The 14,771-nt window shown below is 37.3% G+C and overlaps 1 pseudogene; it reads left to right on the top strand.

The window, feature by feature from the left end:
* The first annotated feature begins 10,841 nt into the window (after window positions 1-10,841).
* On the top strand, window positions 10,842-11,434 carry LOC140227306 (uncharacterized; annotated as a pseudogene).
* The last annotated feature ends 3,337 nt before the right edge of the window (window positions 11,435-14,771 follow it).

Genomic DNA, 14,771 nt, shown 5'->3' on the forward strand with positions numbered 1-14,771 from the left:
TTGTCTTTATCGAGCACTAGCTCACTCACCCTTCGGTAAATTTCTCCCAGATTTTAATATGTTGTAGCTAAGACTTTGCGCTATCGTAGTAAGTCCTCCTTTTTTTCATACGACATCAAAAGCACGTCGAAAAACTCGGCTGAAATAATCAAAGCTTAGCTTCATTAGGTGATCCGAGTATCCTTCGGATCACCTTCTGTATCTGTACTGATTCTTTGTTATTTCTCCGCAAAAGTTGTGCAGAGGTTAGCTCAGAAAGTGCATTGCCTATCATTGTCAAACTTATACCATATATGTATCATGTCGCAAAGACGACAGCGCAAGTAAAATCATAGTGATCAGTCGACCGTGACGTCATTATGACGTCATTACATGAAAACACATTTTCATGCATATCTCATTAATAGAATAGAATTCTTCAATGAAATTTACGTCACATATATTTTAAGTCAAGTGTATCCTGCTCATATTCTCAGAACTCATTTTTATCTCAAAACGCGCGCGTACGCGTGCGTTGAAATATTTGTATGCTCAAATCGAGCTCAAAATTTTTTGGCACACGTTTCAGACCATTTGGAGCATTTTTTGAAAAATTGAAAAAATTGGACGGACGCGTACGCGCGCGCACATATTTGCACACACAGCTCATATGCAATAGAAATTTTCAGTTTTTTCACACGGATCGGATGTCCAAAATGTCAAGGAATATTTCTGCCAAGTTTCAAGTCGATCCGACTCAATATGACGTCATACGGGCCCGTCAAATTCAAAATTCCGCGCGTGCGTCAATGGGGATACACAGTGCAACTATGCCAAAAAACCGCCAATTTTAGATCGGGTTTTACTCGTCAGGATGGACGGTGACCCTCCATTTTCTTGACATATTCTGAAAGCTGATGAGTTGTACATGTCATTTCATGGGCTGGATATGCTGACAAAATGATTAAAAGATATCAAATTTCTTAATAAAGTAAAAAAAGTAAATTTTCAAAATGACGTCATCAAATTTCAAGTTTACTCGACCGTATCTCACTTATCCTTGCCCAATTTTCACCCAGATTTCAGTATGCTGTAGCTAATTTAATACTCTATCAGTTATATAATAATACAATTTCGATTAAATGACAGCATGACCTCGTAAAAATGGATTGAAAGTAACCTTGTCGAATTTGACCAGTTTACGTGTTATCTCTATGGGAGTGCAGTTTTTCTGGAAATAAAAATTGACATGACTATTTCTATCGAGCACTAGCTCTCTTATGCTTTGGTGAATTTCTCCCAGATTTTAATATGTTGTAGCTGAGACCTTGAGCTATCGGAAATGTGCCCTTCGTTTTTTCATACCATGTCGGGATCACGTCAAAAAACTTGGTTAAAATTAAAGCTTATCTTCGATGTATTGAAATATTTCTTTCTTTCTGCAACTTTCTTTGCAATAACTCAGGAAAAACATACCCTATCTCCACCATATTTTGCACATGCTTAGTTCATGTCACGTACATTATTTCATAAAATAACAACTACTTGATCAGACGCCATCTTGGGTATGTAAATTAGGGTCAAGGGTCACAAATGTTTCATCCTGTACCTTGGTGAATACCAGTCCTATCTTTCCTATATTTTGCACACGTAAAGACCATGTTACAAGGATCATTTCACAAAATAACCACTTTTTGCTCAGATGCCATCTTGGGTGTGCAAAGTGGGGTCAAAGGTCATATGTACTTCTTTCTGTATCTTCGTTATGACGTGTTATCTCTATGGGAGGGAATTTTTCTAGATGTGAAAATTGACATGATTGTCTTTATCGAGCACTAGCTCACTCACCCTTCGGTAAATTTCTCCCAGATTTTAATATGTTGTAGCTAAGACTTTGCGCTATCGTAGTAAGTCCTCCTTTTTTTCATACGACATCAAAAGCACGTCGAAAAACTCGGCTGAAATAATCAAAGCTTAGCTTCATTAGGTGATCCGAGTATCCTTCGGATCACCTTCTGTATCTGTACTGATTCTTTGTTATTTCTCCGCAAAAGTTGTGCAGAGGTTAGCTCAGAAAGTGCATTGCCTATCATTGTCAAACTTATACCATATATGTATCATGTCGCAAAGACGACAGCGCAAGTAAAATCATAGTGATCAGTCGACCGTGACGTCATTATGACGTCATTACATGAAAACACATTTTCATGCATATCTCATTAATAGAATAGAATTCTTCAATGAAATTTACGTCACATATATTTTAAGTCAAGTGTATCCTGCTCATATTCTCAGAACTCATTTTTATCTCAAAACGCGCGCGTACGCGTGCGTTGAAATATTTGTATGCTCAAATCGAGCTCAAAATTTTTTGGCACACGTTTCAGACCATTTGGAGCATTTTTTGAAAAATTGAAAAAATTGGACGGACGCGTACGCGCGCGCACATATTTGCACACACAGCTCATATGCAATAGAAATTTTCAGTTTTTTCACACGGATCGGATGTCCAAAATGTCAAGGAATATTTCTGCCAAGTTTCAAGTCGATCCGACTCAATATGACGTCATACGGGCCCGTCAAATTCAAAATTCCGCGCGTGCGTCAATGGGGATACACAGTGCAACTATGCCAAAAAACCGCCAATTTTAGATCGGGTTTTACTCGTCAGGATGGACGGTGACCCTCCATTTTCTTGACATATTCTGAAAGCTGATGAGTTGTACATGTCATTTCATGGGCTGGATATGCTGACAAAATGATTAAAAGATATCAAATTTCTTAATAAAGTAAAAAAAGTAAATTTTCAAAATGACGTCATCAAATTTCAAGTTTACTCGACCGTATCTCACTTATCCTTGCCCAATTTTCACCCAGATTTCAGTATGCTGTAGCTAATTTAATACTCTATCAGTTTTAATCAATCAAATATTTCGCTGGATGAAGTCTTCACCTGGTAAAAATAGATGGAAGGTAACCTTGTCAAATTTGACCCATTTGCGAGTTATCTCTATAGGAGTGCAGTTTTTCTTGAAATGAAAATTAACATGACTGTCTTTATCGAGCACTATCTCACTTATCCTACGGTGAATTTCTCCCAGATTTTGATATGTTTTAGCTGAGACTTTGCGTTATTGGTAATATCTCCTCCATTTTTTCATACGACGTCGAAATCACGTCGAAAAAAACTTCGCTTAAATTAAAGCTTAGCTTTGATGTATTTTCATATTTCTTTCTTTTTGCCAATTTCTTTGCAATAACACATGAAAGACATTCCCTAGTACCCCATATCTAGCACATGTTTAGTTCATGTGACGCACATTATTTCATAAGGTAACAACTACTTGATCGAACACCATCTTGGGGAGGTAAATTAAGGTCAAAGGTCATAAATTTATCATCCTGTATCTTGGTGAATACATGTCCTATCTTTCCAATATTTTGCACACACAAAGACCACGTTACCAGGATTATTTCACAAAGTAACCACTTTTTTCCCAGATGCCATCTTGGCTCTGCAAAGTGGAGTCAATAATCAAACGATATACTTTATTCTGTATCTTCGTTATAGTGTATACGGAATATGGCACCAAAGATGGGAGACCTGACTCCCTTTTTTCTAAATGAGAATCCAACCATCACACGGCCAATGTCTCTAAACACAGATGAAACCTGTATGGTCATGTCTATTGCGATCAGGACTCGAATTATTGATTAAAAAAAAAATCGGATCACTTTAATTTGTCAGTAATGACAAATTACAATCTCTAGTTCTTCTTCTTTTTCTTTTTTCTCCTCAAAAGTTGTGCAGAGGTTAGCTCAGAAAGTCCTCTTCCTATCAATGTCAAAATTATACCATGTATGTATCATGTCCCAAAGACGACAGCGCAAGTAAAATCATTGTGATCAGTCGACCGTGACGTCACTGTGACGTCATTATATGAAAACACATTCTCATTCATATCTCATTAATGGAATGGAATTATTCAATGAAATTTACGTCACATATATTTCAAGTCAAGCGCATTCTACTCATATTCTCAAAATTCATATTTATCCTTAAAGCGTGCGCGTACGCGCGCGTTGAAATATTTGTATGCTCAAATCGAGCTCAAAATTTTTTTGCATACGTTTCAGACAATTTGGAGCATTTTGTGAAAAATTGAAAAAATTGGACGGACGCGTACGTGCGCGCACATATACGCACGCACAGCTCTTATGCAATGGAAATTTCCCATTTTTTCACACTTATCGGATGCCTGAAATGTCAAGGAATATTTCTACCAAGTTTCAAGTCAATCCGACTCAATATGACGTCATACGGGCCCGTCAAAGTTGAAATTCCGCGCGCGCGTCAATGGCGATATACAGTGCAACTATGCCAAAAAACCGCCAATTTTAAATCCAATTTTACTCGTCAGAATCGACGGTGACCCCCCATTTTCGTTACATATTCTGAAAGCTGATGAGTTGTAAATATCATTTCATGGGTTGGCGATGCCGGAAAAGTGATTAAAAGATATCAAATCTCTTAATAAAATAAAAGAAGTAAATTTTCAAAATTACGTCATCAAATTTCAAGTTTACTCGAGCGTATCTCACTTATCCTTGGCCAATTTGTACCCAAATTTCAGTATGTTGTAGCTTACTAAATACTCTTTCATTAATATAATAACAACATTTTGATTAGATGACGGCATCACCTCGTAAAAATGGATTGAAAATAATCTTGTCAAATTTGACCAGTTTACGTGTTATCTCTATGGGAGTGCAGTTTTTCTGGAAATGAAAATTGACATGACTATCTTTTTCGAGCACTAGCTCACTTATGCTTCGGTGAATTTCTCCCAGATTTTAATATGTTGTAGCTGAGACTTTGAGCTATCTTGAGTGTGCCCTCCATTTTTTCATACGACGTCGGTATCACGTCGAAAAACTTGGTTGAAAATGACACGAGGCTTCGATGCAGCGTCATTTTGCTTAATACACAGGGCCTATGGAGAATGAAATAGGTCATTGCGTAGCGCATCCGACTCGTAATCCTAAGGTCCCTGGTTCGAGGCTCACCCCTGCCAATACTTTTTTTAAATTTTTTTAAACACTTTTTTTCTTCTTTTTCTTTAGTTAATCTTAATCTCCCTTTCCTTACTTTATCTTTTCTGATTTTTTTATGCTTCTCCTTCAAATTTCTATAAAATAACAATTTTTTCTTTATTTTTCTTTCTTTCTACTACTTTCTGTGCAATAGATGAACAACAACAATGGCTATCAGTCCCATATTTTGCACATGTTTAGTACACGTCACGTACATTATTTCATAAAATAACAACTACTTAATCGGACACCATCTTGGGTATGTAAATTAGGGTCAAAGGTCATAAATGTTTCATCCTGTATCTTGGTGAATACATGTCCTATCTTTCCCATATTTTGCACACGCAAAGACCATGTTACAAGAATCATTTCATAAAATAATCACTTTTTGCTTAGACGCCATCTTAGGTGTGCAAAGTGAGGTCAAAGGTCAAATATACTTCATTCTGTATTTCCGTTAGTGTATACGGAATTCGGTACCAAAGATGGCAGGTCTCATTCCCTTTTCTAAATGAGAATCCAAACATCACACAGCCAATGTCCCGTCAACACAGATGAAACCTGTATGGTCATGAATATTTGGATCAGGACTCAAATCATTGATTTTCGAAGAGATCGGATCACCTAATTTGTCAGTCTTGACAAATTCCGAGTCTAGTTCTTTGTTTCTTTCTTTATTTCTCCTCAAAAGTTGTGCAGAGGTTAGCTCAGAAAGTGCATTGCCTCTCAATGTCAAACTTATACCATATATGTATCATGTCGCAAAGACGACAGCGCAAGTAAAATCATAGTGATCAGTCGACCGTGACGTCACTATGACGTCATTATATGAAAACACATTTTCATGCATATCTCATTAATGGAATAGAATATTTCAATGAAATTTACGTCACATATATTTCAAGTCATGCGAATTCTACTCATATTCTCAAAATTCATTTTTATCACAAAACGCGCGCGTACGCGCGCGTTGAAATATTTGCATGCTCAAATCGAGCTCAAAATTTTTTTGCACACGTTTCAGACCATTTGGAGCATTTTTTGAAAAATTGAAAAAATTGGACGGGCGCGTACGCGCGCGCACATATTCGCACGCACAGCTCATATGAAATAGAAATTTTCAATTTTTTCACACGGATCGGATGTCCGAAATGTCAAGGAATATTTATACCAAGTTTCAAGTCGATCCGATTCAATATGACGTCATACGGGCCCGTCAAATTCAAAATTCCGCGCGTGCGTCAATGGGGATACACAGTGCAACTATGCCAAAAAACCGCCAATTTTAAATCGGATTTTACTCGTCAGGATGGACGGTGACCCCCCATTTTCTTGACATATTCTGAAAGCTGATGAGTTGTACATGTCATTTCATGGGCTGGCTATGCTGACAAAATGATTAAATGATATCAAATTTCTTAATAAAGTAAAAAAAGTAAATTTTCAAAATGACGTCATCAAATTTCAAGTTTGCTCGAGCGTATCTCACTTATCCTTTGCCAATTTTCACCTAGATTTCAATATGTTGTAGCTTATGAAATGCTCTTTCATAAATGTAATTACACAATTTTGATTAGATGACGACATCACCTCGAAAAAATGGATTGAAGGTAACCTTGTCAAATTTGACCAGTTTACGTGTAATCTCTATGGGAGTGCAATTTTTATGGAAATGAAAATTGACATGACTATCTTTATCGAGCACTAGCTCACTTATGCTTCGGTGAATTTCTCTAAGATTTTAATATGTTTTAGCTGAGACGTAGGGCTATCGTAAGTGTGCCATTCGTTTTTTCATACGTTGTCGGGATCACGTGAAAAAACTTGGTTGAAATTAAAGCTTATCTTCGATGTATTGTAATATTTCTTTCTTTTTACAACTTTATGTGCAATAACTCAAGAAAAACATACCCTATCACCACCATATTTTGCACATGTTTAGTTCATGTCACGTACATTATTTCATAAAATAACAACTACTTGATCGGACAACATCTTGGGTATGTAAATTAGGGTCAAAGGTCACAAATGTTTCATCCTGTATCTTGGTGAATACATGTCTTATCTTTCCCATATTTTGCACACGCAAAGATCATGTTACAACAATCATTTCACAAAATAACCACTTTTTGCTCAGATGCCATCTTGTCTGTGCAAAGTGGGGTCAAAAGGTCATATGTACTTCTTTCTGTTTCTTCGTTATGACGTGTTATCTCTATGGGAGGGAATTTTTCTAGATGTGAAAATTGACATGATTGTCTTTATCGAGCACTAGCTCACTTACCCTTCGGTGAATTTTTCTCAGATTTTAATATGTTGTAACTGAGACTTTGCGCTATCGTTATGTGCCCTTTGTTTTTTCATATGATGTCGGGATCATGTTACAATACTTGGTTGAAATTAAAGCTTATCTTCGATGTATTGAACTATTTCTATGTTTCTGCAACTTTCTTTGCAATAACAAAGGAACAACAGCCCCTATCACCCCCATATTTTGCACATGTTTAGTTCATGTCACGTACATTATTTCATAAAATAACAACTACTTGATCGGACAACATCTTGGGTATGTAAATTAGGGTCAAAGGTCACAAATGTTTCATCCTGTATCTTGGTGAATACATGTCTTATCTTTCCCATATTTTGCACACGCAAGATCATGTTACAAGACTCATTTCACAAAATAACCACTTTTTGCTCAGATGCCATCTAGGTTGTGCAAAGTGGGGTCAAAGGTCATATGTACTTGTTGCTGTATCTTCGTTATAGTGTATACAGATTTGGTACCAAAGATGGCAGATATGACTCCCTTTTCTAAATGAGAATCCAAACATCACACGGCCAATGTCTCTGAACACAGATGAAACCTGCATGGCCATGCCTATTGCGATCAGGACTTGAATCATTGATTAAAAAAAAAATCGGATCACCTTAATTTGTCAGTGATGACAAATTACAATCTCTAGTTCTTTGTTATTTCTCCCCAAAAGTTGTGCATCGATTAGCTCAGAAAGTCCTCTTCCTATCAATTTCAAATTTATACCATATATGTATCGTCTCCCAAAGACGGCAATCGAACTAAAATCAAAGTGATCAGTCGACCGTGACGTCACTATGACGTCATTATATCAAAACACATTCTCAATCATATCTCATTAATGGAATGGAATTTTTCAATGAAATTTACGTCACATATATTTCAAGTCAAGCGTATTCTACTCGTATTTTCAAAATTCATCTTTATCTCAAAACGCGCGCGTACGCGCGCGTTAAAATATTTGTATGCTCAGATCGAGCTCAAATTTTTTTTGCACACGTTTCAGACCATTTGGAGCATTTTTTGAAAAATTGAAAAAATTGGACGGACGCGTACGCGCGCGCACATATACGCACGCACAGCTTATATTCAATGAAAATTTCCCGTTTTTTTACTTTTATCGGATGCCTGAAATGTCAAGGAATATTTCTACCAAGTTCCATGTCAATCCGACTCAATATGACGTCATACGGGCCTGTCAAAGTTGAAATTACGCGCGCGCGTCAAGGGCGATATACAGTGCAACGATGCCAAAAAAACGCCAATTTTAAATCCGATTTTACTCGTCAGGATGGACGGTGACTTCCAATTTTCTTTACATATTCTGAAAGCTGATGAGTTGTACATGGTATTTCATGGGTTGGCGATGCTGGCAAAATGATTAAAAGATATCAAATTTCTTAATAAAGGAAAAAAAGTAAATTTTCAAAATGACGTCATCAAATTTCAAGTTTACTCGAGCGTATCTCACTTATCCTTTGCCAATTTACACCCAGATTTCAGTATGTTGTAGCTTATGAAATTTTCTTTCATTAATGTAAAAACAACATTTTGATTGGATGACGTCATCGCCTCGTAAAAATGGATTGAAAGTAACCTTGTCAAATTTGACCAGTTTACGTGTTATCTCTATGGGAGTGCAGTTTTTCTGAAAATGAAAATTGATATGACTATCTTTATCGAGCACTAGCTCACTTATACTTCGGTGAATTTCTCCCAAATTTTAATATGTTGTAGCTGAGACTTTGGGCTATCGTAAATGTGCCCTTCGTTTTTTCATACGATGTCGGGATCACGTCCAAAAACTTGGTTGAAATTAAAGCTTATCTTCGATGTATTGAGATATTTCTTCCTTTCTGCAACTTTCTTTGCAATAACTAAAAAAAACCAGCCCCTATCGCCCCCATATTTTGCACATGTTTAGTTCATGTCACGCACATTATTTCAGTAAAAAACAACTACTTGATCGGACACCGTCTTGGGTATGTAAATTAGGGTCAAAGGTCATAAATGTTTCATCCTGTATCTTGGTGAATACTACGTCTGGCTTCACGGATCCCCTCCGTATACAGACCGAAGTCAATGATCCCGGCTCCTGTGTGGAGCATCGCGCACAGATCACACGTCGTTGTAAACCAAATTTCTGACAGCTTTTTTACATTCAAACAAGTTTGAACGTGACGATGCAACAGGCTGGTTGATGTGTGTTTTACGTTGAAAATTCGACCGAAATGTTGGATTATTCATTAATGTGGTGTGTGAAGTCTATTCTTGAATAGTTGATTTAACTGTGCAAGCTTAAATTTGCCGACCTAGGGCCGTGAATTAGACGCAATCGAGAAGGGTGAGGTACCTCACCCAATTTTCCATAGAGACAGTGGTTAAGAATATCCACACAGCAATGGGTACTGGTACCTTCCGTCTGTCTACGGAGGACAGATTGTCTTTATCGAGCAGTAGCGTACTATGCTCACGTACCCTTCGGTGAATTTCACCATATTTCACCATATTAACCGTATGTGTGCCTATGTATGCCTATGTATGCCTATGTATGCCAGAAAATCACAAGAAATCACACGGATGGACATGCCATCGCTGTGCCTCTGCCTCGCATTCTGAGAGCTAAAGACATAATGCAACTGATTTATCTGTGATTTCATGCATCTGGACCTGCTGAACATGAATTTTGTGGTTCTGTCCCTGCTGCAAACACCGCTGCAAACAACAGTCTTTCGCGCTATAGTCCCACACATTCATCTTCGTGTCATGGACCACCAGTTCTTCATGCAGAAATTGCAGTGACAATGACGATCTACTGTAAGTTTTTTCTGATATTGCATACACCACAGGACCTCTTGCTACAGTGTACTGTGTCTCTCAGCCTTATATCCGTGGAAACCCTGAACTTAATCAATGTCAATGCACAGTGAGTGTGCTTGAATAAACTGATACCGAGTGTTAGTTATACATGTCCAACGGCTACTGAACTGTGTACTGTGCATACGTGTATCTGTAGCGGTGCTGAATGCTATGTGCAAGCAAGTTGTACGTACAACTGTACTTCAGTCGCCTAGCTACACAGTGTACTGCTTGTAGACTACTGAGTATCTCATGTGACATCTGAAGTTAAGCCTCATCTTCTCAGAACTCAAAACCTCCCGTGATTATCACCAAATGACTATCACAAGTGTTCTTCACGTGACGGTATATAAGAGTATTAGACGTCTAGACCTACCTCGAAGTGAAGATGAATTGACTTATGCTGTACAATCATAGTATCAGAGTGCAAATGTGGATTACAGCTACAGTCCACTGGCTGCTTCTCTGCAGTCAGTATGCCTGACCTTGCCATTTCTGTTCATCACTGAGTATAGCACGGAAATACAACTGTAGTCATCACTCCAGATTCCAGTACTACTGTCACACTGTCTGTCGCACCTGATACCCCAATATGGAAACCTGCAAAGGGAAAGCCACAAGTACTGAAGCAATCATTCAGGCTTTTGGAGAGTATATCCAGAGTCCTGATTTCCTTAAAGCCATCGAAGAAGCTGTTGAGAAAGCCATGAATAAACAAATGACAAAGTTTGTCCAGCGTCTTGACCTAGTAGTAGTTGAGCAAAAGTGCACCAGTCTCAAGGAGAAGTCCGATCAACATGATGGCTGCATCTTTGACCTGGAAGCATCCCTCAAAGCAAAAGATGCTGTAATAAAACATCTCACCACCGTCTTGATGATCAAGCAACAGCTGTCAACAATCTCAAACTGACGATGAATGAAGCAGAGCAATATTCCCGCCGCAACTCCCTGAAGTTCCATGGTGTCAAAGAGAGCAGACTAGAAGACACAGACCAACTCATCCGCCAGCTCTGTTCCGACCAGCTCGATGTGCCCATTACTCTCAATGATCTTGACAGATCGCATCGTGTTGCCCCCCGCAACGACATCGCGACATCCCAGCCGTCAAACTTTGTTGCCAGCAACAAACAGAAAGACAATAAAGAAGACCATCTGTAGTAAATGTGACGTGGAAAAGCTTTGACATGGGCCTACATTGATCCCAAATAGGCACTCAAATATTGGGTATTTTGTTGAATTTTCTATATTTTTTTTTTCTTATTGAATTATATGTACACACTTTTATATCTCTGATTTTCTGTATAACTTTTGCACTTCTTTTCATTTTTCTTTTTTTCCCCCAAATGTTTGAGCCTTGTAATAATTTGATTACTCAAGTGGTCGAAGACAACGGAACCTCAGATACTTTGCATACAGATACTCCATTAATAGTGCATGATGATGTGACGGTTTCTCCTTTAACATCTGTTTTTCAGGAAGAATCAACTACATCTTCCAATTTCTGTAGTGAACAAAATGAAAATGTTGTTGAAAATGAAGAAACTCACTCAAGTGTAGTCAAGTATTATCTGGGTAACGAGTTTGATGTAACAGTTTAGCAATTAATGTTAACAGATAATTTTAGTATGTTACATTTTAATGCAAGGAGTTTGTCCCGAAATTTTGATCAAATTCACAGTTATATCTCAAGTATCCAATTTTCGTTCTCAGTGATTGGGATATCAGAGACATGGATAAATTCATCTTTGACTTTACCATTTGTGATTGATGGCTACAAATTTGTCCATGTGGATCGACCCAGTGGACGTGGTGGTGGAGTTGGTTTGTTTATACATGGAAGCTTGAATTTTATGTTAAAGAATAATTACATGTATGAGGGATGTGACGGTGTTCATTATCTGATTGTAGAAATTGAACGAAAATTCCGTAATAATATAATTGTAGGAGTTGTGTATCGACAGCCCAAATCATCAGTGTCTGCATTTACATCTTTCTTTGATAACTTGTTGAACACTGAGGATTGGAAGAGTAAAAAAGTGTACCTTATGGGAGATATGTGTACATAATATTGATTTGATGAAAGAACAAGACAATGCACAGGTATTTGATTTTGTTAGTACAGTTGTTTCATCTGGGTTTTGCTCAACTATAGACAAACCCACAAGGGTGAATTCATTATCGGCCACTCTTATCGACAACATCTATACAAATGATGTGCGATACTGTAATCTGTGTGGTATTTTATTGACTGAAATACAGTTAAACTCGCCTAAGTCGACGTCGCATATGTCGAATAATCGCGCAAGTCGAAGATTTTAAAAAGTCCCGATTTTTTCCCATTGACTTACGTGTATTAATTCATTCACAAGTCGAATACTCGCCTAAGTCGATGAAATTCCAAGTACACTTTCACGGAAAAACCATTGAATTCACTGTGCCTAAGTCGAATAAGATTTTTTTATTGTGTAATAAATCACTGTCAAAATCATGAGACGCCAGTTTTTGTTTACATACAGTATACTGTATACCAAAAGAAACTTTGCGTTAAAAACATTAACGTTTCATATACACAAGCGGTTTCACCTGAATCGTTATTAACCCAAACTAACGATCTGGAAAATTAACGTTTGTAGTAACGATGAGTAACGATCCCAAGCGCAAATTAACGATGTTTCGTTGACATTAACGATAGTAACGCTAGAACTCACGCGAGATTTTGGTTTCCGTTACCCAGACCAGGTTAAAGGACGACGCATCGCCTCTGCCGAGTTTAGCGATCTATGCCTTATATACTTAGCGGAGTCTTTTCGCGAATCGTATCACGATTTCGCGAATGGTTAATATGCGACCGGGGTCACCAAAAACGCACGCCGTGCCAACAACAACAAAAATAAGCGGGATGTTTGCCTTCAGTTTTGGAAATGAGCAGCGGTAACAATCGGCTCCATAAGATGCTAGAATAAATGTCAGATGTTTGCTTTTAATTTTGGAAATGAATAAAGGTAATATTCAAAGTGGATAAAGCGTCTTGCTGAAGGGCAAATATCGGGCACACCGTTCCAGCTCTCAGCTCCAAAGTAGACAACATACATGTACATTATACACGTGTTTGCGTGGTGTAACTGTAAGTCGATTTTATTTCGACTTACGCACAAGTCGAAACTCGCCTAAGTCGACGTGTTTTGCTCAGTCCCGAGAAGATCGACTTATGCGAGTTAAACTGTATCAGATCATTTTCCTGTATTCTATTTATCTAATGAAGCTGTCTGTGATGATAATGTTGAGCAGGTATCCTTTTGTTACAGGAATGTAATGAGGGCAAGTATCGGTGAGGTAATAGAAGGGTTGAAAACAACAGATTGGTCAGATGTGTGGTGTACCTGTATAAGGAAGATGATGCTGATGCAGCGTATAATGTATTTTGTGCAATATTTACAGGTTTATATAACACACACTTTCCGAAAATTATTAAGCATGTGTAGAAATGTAAGAAGAGTAGGAAACCATGGGTAACCTCTCGTATTTTAAAGATCATCAATAAGAAAAACAAAGTTTATAGAGGATATCTTCAATACCAAGAATATAGATATGAAAAATACAAGAAATTACATAATAATGTTACAGTTTGTTTGCGAAGAGCAAAAAGGAATTATTATTTTATTAAATTTGACTCAGTAAAAAATAATTCAAAAAAGATGTGGTTTCATATAAATTCTATACTCGGTAAGAAAAATAATGTGCATAGTGAAGGTACTAGTATCACATTTGATGGTAAACATTGTAGAGATTCTGATGTAATTTGTGAACATTTTAATGATTTTTTTTTATTCATACTGGATCTAAAGTTAATAGTGAGATTGACAGTGGAAGAACTGATGATTTTTATGGATATCTGCAAGAACCACTGTCTCATTCTTTATTTTTTAAGCCAGTGACAGAGGAAGAAATAATCAGAACTGGTAAACTGTTGAAGAACGGGAAGAGCAGTGGATATGATGACATCAGCCCAACTGTTTTCGAACATGTATTGCCATATATAGTTCAACCTTTACATTATATTTTTAATTCCTCACTCAGTACTGGTATTACATTGTATACCATCTGAAATGAAACTTGCCAAGACCGTTCCAGTTTTTAAAAAAGGTGATCCAAGTTTGTGCAATAATTATCGCCCAATATCAATTTTACCCTGTTTTTCTAAAATTTTAGAGAGATTGGTGTTTGATAGATTATATTTATTTTTAATTGAACATAATGTGTTGTACATTGTATGACAGCCAGTATGGTTTTCGTCACAATCATTCTACGGACCTTGCCATTATTGAAGTTCATGATCGAATCCTGGATGAGTCTAATTCGGGGAATGAGGTCATTGCAGTTTTTATGGATTTATCAAAAGCTTTTGATTCTCTTTCACATTATATTTTGTTGCAAAATTATGGAATACGAGGTGTTTTTTTTTTTTTTTGACTGGTTTAAATCATATCTGTTAGATCGGAAACAATACTGATGTACACTGTAT

The sequence above is a fragment of the Diadema setosum genome, chromosome 4 (genome assembly GCF_964275005.1).
Source record: "Diadema setosum chromosome 4, eeDiaSeto1, whole genome shotgun sequence".
NCBI classification, from domain to species: Eukaryota; Metazoa; Echinodermata; class Echinoidea; order Diadematoida; family Diadematidae; genus Diadema; species Diadema setosum.